The 4,347-nt window shown below is 41.0% G+C and overlaps 1 long non-coding RNA gene across 1 annotated transcript; it reads right to left on the bottom strand.

Moving 5' to 3' along the window:
* Window positions 1-1,939: 1,939 nt before the first annotated feature.
* LOC144826266 (uncharacterized) lies at window positions 1,940-3,403 on the bottom strand. The gene is made up of 4 exons (XR_013609744.1): window positions 3,336-3,403; window positions 3,126-3,227; window positions 2,514-2,613; window positions 1,940-2,036 (listed from the first exon to the last, which is right to left on the bottom strand). It is a non-coding gene; the product is annotated as an uncharacterized LOC144826266 (long non-coding RNA).
* Window positions 3,404-4,347: the final 944 nt, after the last annotated feature.

Here is a 4,347-nt window from a genome sequence, read left to right on the forward strand (position 1 = left end):
ACGTTGAGGAGGATGCATTGCAGGGTTTTCGGTTCGGGTGTGTTCTTGCGGTTGGGTTGTTCTGGGTCCGTGTTCCTGGCGGTGCTGTAGGTGTGCCGACATCGGTGACGGTTGAAGGGTCCTTGCGTGTCGGCTGGTGATGCTAGCTTGCAGTTGTTGTTGCGGCCAGGGTTGAGTACGTGGAGTGCTGCTGAGTCGTAGCGTTGGAGGTGCGAAGGTCCAGGGTTTCTGGCGCTGGTCATGGTCGGGTCGCGGACGGGTGCAGGCGGCCTTGCCTTTGGCGGACCTTTGGCGTGCCAGTTGGGTCGGGGAGGGCTGGACAGTTGGGAGATGGGAGCAGGGAGGGGAACTGGATTGGGCTAGTCACGCTGGTCATGCTGGTGGAGAGGGGCCACGGGGGCAATAGTGGCAGGGAAAAAGGCGGGAAATGGAAAGGAGAAATAAAGGAGGAATCAGGGAGTACATGAAGTAGAATAAAGCAGACAAGCAGAAAAGTGCAGAAAAGCAGAAAAGAGCAGAAAAAAGAATAAGATGAGGGTAAATCAAGTGAAAAACAGAGAGGAAAGCTGAGCGAGAGAAAGGAGACAGAGGTCCACTGGACCACCAGAGATAGGAGAAATGAAGGAGTAAATAAAGTGGAATAAAGCAGACAAGCAGAAAAGTGTAGAAAAGAGAAGAAGATGAGGGTGAAAATGAGTGAAAATGGAAAGGGAAGCGGGGCAAGAAAAAGGAGACAGGGGTCTACTGGACCACCAGGCATGAAGCATAGGCAAACTTGCAGATGGAGGAGGGCCTCGAACACCAAAACTCAAGATTGCAGGGGCCCGGGGAGGCCTCACTTAATGGTGGAGCCACGAGGGTGGGAGAGCAATTACACTGACAATGAGTCAGTGGTCTTGCTCGCCTGTCCCTGCAATGGCCGCCATTAAGTAGGGGAGGGCTGGACAGCTGGGAGGCAGGAGCAGGATGGGGAGTTGCATTGGGCCGGTCGCGCTGGTCATGCTGGTAGGGAGGGGCTGTGGTGGTATTAGCGGCCAGTTCAAACCTCTCAAACACACATACAAAACCCTACACAACACAGGACCAGAATACATAAACAGTTGCATACACATTTATCAACGTACCAGACACTTAAGCTCTGCCTCACTCTCATTGGCACACACTCCCCACATGCAACGTACCAGACACTTAAGCTCTGCCTCACTCTCATTGGCACACACTCCCCACATGCACAAAAGAAAAACTGTTGCTCATGCTCCTACTTCACACCCAAGACATGGAACAACCTCCCTCAACACTTTTCACTTCTTGAGTTCTGCAAGAAGCTGAAGACCTGGCACATTGGGGACCATACACCTGCCCAAGTGCCTGGATACTCCCGTGGGTGATTAGTGTGCTACACAAATTAACATAAATTAACATAACATTAACATGTTTTGCTCAGCAACTTCTGCTGGACATTCTCCTATGTGTCCCTCTCATTAGGCAGGAGGCCCTAGTCTTCTGGCTCATGCGGGGTAATCGCCACTCCAGTTCCCCTTGCCCTCAATACTCCTCTAAGTGGGCCTTTGCCTGGCCTCCTAACCTAGACTTGTCTCTAGGGCAACTTTCAGCCAAGATAACTGTCCTACTCAGGTTAATCTAGTGAAAGAAAGTTATAGCTAGAAAACAATTTAAACAATTTCTACACCACAGAATACCCTTCTATGTCTAAGGTATAGACATATGTATGACAAACACCCTACAAAACATAATAGGCATAAAACACTTCTATCGATTAGTTTATTTATTTATTCTTTTTATTTTATTTTAATTATTTTTTTGAATTATGTAAAATTCATACTTAAATAGATGAAACAATGATTCAATTATGCATTTAAGAATCAAATTGATTATTACATGTAAATCAATTCATCAACAATCATAAGCATATACAAATCCATGTGATAGACAAAAACGTTGACTCAGGCAATGCGGCAGATGTCTATAACGCGTGTTTCGGCATACATGCCTTCATCAGGTAGCCGTCCACTACTCTACAAAACACATGACATCAATATAAGTAATACAATACGAGTGCTTGTCTATTACAAACCAAATGATAAATACAGGTATTCAATAGAAAATAATGTCACACATATATATACACACTTGCACCATTAGTAACCTGATAAATTACAGTACAAAGTCGTCTAATCTTATAACCTTCAAAATCATAATACATAGCTTCACACAATGAATAATTAGAAAAATAGAGTGAGAGAAAAAAAAACTATTTTCAAAGATATATACAACTATATACATATTTAATAGAAAAATACATTGTTATCTATTGTTATCTATATATATATGTACATCAGAATCTAAAATGTCCTAATATTAATTGCTAGATCATATTAAGTTTCTCCGGGCTAATGATGAGTGTCCTAATCCATGTGGCAAATCAATTATATCATTAATCTAACAGGCAATTGCAACCGTTTATAGGTATATGTAAGAATAATTACTCTTACCATGAAGATGATGATAGGCAGTGATATACTGTGGTTTCAGCTCAATAGGTATATCACGGTAGATAGAACAGAGCTATGTATAAATGCATGAAGATATTATCTGCGGAAGAGAGGAAGCCTATTTTTAGATTCGACTAGAGAAAGATCTTAACAGTTGGTCGATAACTATTGCATGATGATAATCCAACATGTACCTGTAAACGTTTAAAAGTGAAATCTAAAAGGTGTATATGTATTGCACAGAGGGTGTTAACTTCAGGCCTAATATGACCATAGCTCATAATTAATCCTCCTCTCTATACGTTGTTTGTGTTTTTGCCCGAATATCTTTCATTTTTTGGATAGATATGGAAACCCTTTCTCTCTAGGCACTGATTATACTTGTCACTCTTTCTGAATGAAGGTACACTATTAATACTTAAGTAACAATTCATGGATGGAAACAATTATTGCGGACCACTTACTGGTTTGTAAAAAGAGGCAACTCGAAATGATCGAATTTCGTTACCTAAAAATGGATGCATACGGAAATTGACTAAATGTAGTATATAATAATGTGTTGCAAACTAGCAAGCCGAATTCTATGGAATGTATAGGATTCATGGTTATTACCTGAATCATTGATGATTAAATCGAAACGGTCTGGTGATTGCCGTCGAAAATTACATATTGCTGTAGAAGGCTGCCGCTTTAATTTCCTTCGAAGGTATTTTCCTGAAATGGACCAGGAGTCATAAGTTAGTTATATGTTACCTAGTTAATTTTAGGAGAAGGAACGATAAGGGACCGTGTAGGAAAGGACCGCTCTAATGCGCAATTTACCTTGAATGTTTGAAAAACGATGCAGGCAGCCTTCCGTCTGGATGCTACTGGCTCCGGATGGGCTCAGCGGAAAACGGTGTGAACCGAGCAACGCGATAGAGTACTCTTTATTGGCTGGAAGTACGTGATGACCAATGAAACGGTCGGAAATGAATTCAAAAAGTGGGGAGGGAAATTAACTCACATGTGGCATATATCCAATGCAAGGCCGCTAGTCGGTCCAATCGTGAGGCTATATGGTCTCGAACCGCGTGCAAAAGCACATCCGTACAGCTCCAAAAAGAATCAAAACGTCTACAGTCCCAAATGCCGAGATATATACGCGAGCACAAGAAGGGACTGCGAGCCGTATGTGCACGGTGGTATATGGGTAGAATTGATTGTTGGAATTATTGTATGAGCTATCGTAATGGTTTAAAATAACCGAATGTAGGCATAAGCGTACAGGTTGATGAAATGTAAAGTATCAATCGTCATGTCGTACCGAGTTTTAATAAAAAACAAGAGTCTGAGTTAGATCACAATATGTCAGAACTCTGATGGTATGCTATATGGAGATTTAACTACCCACTGTATAGTTCTATGGTTCAGGGTGAATGAAAAAGAGTATACATCTACCCGATAAATGACCCTTAGATAGATTAAGGGGATATAAAATATTTGGAGCTTGAAGCCACAGTATATCCTGTACATAGGGCCTATATATACAAGTACATCCTATACATGTGATTACATGAACAGTAAGCATTCCATAAAATCAGTTTCCAATAAAGATGTAAATATTATGACACATATATATATATATATTCTAGACTGATTGTTTACAGTTGTATTCATGATCAAGTATATTACTGTACATGTTGAATATATACATTACATGTTGGACATCCACAGATATAAAGCATCTAAAAGGCATAGCAGTTCTGATCTGGTAAGGATTTATATTGATTGAGATGTTTAACACTAAACTAGAAGAAATTAGATGATTGCATTTTCCCACGGTATTTCTTGA

Source organism: Lissotriton helveticus, chromosome 3_2 (assembly GCF_964261635.1).
Source record: "Lissotriton helveticus chromosome 3_2, aLisHel1.1, whole genome shotgun sequence".
Classification (NCBI taxonomy): Eukaryota; Metazoa; Chordata; class Amphibia; order Caudata; family Salamandridae; genus Lissotriton; species Lissotriton helveticus.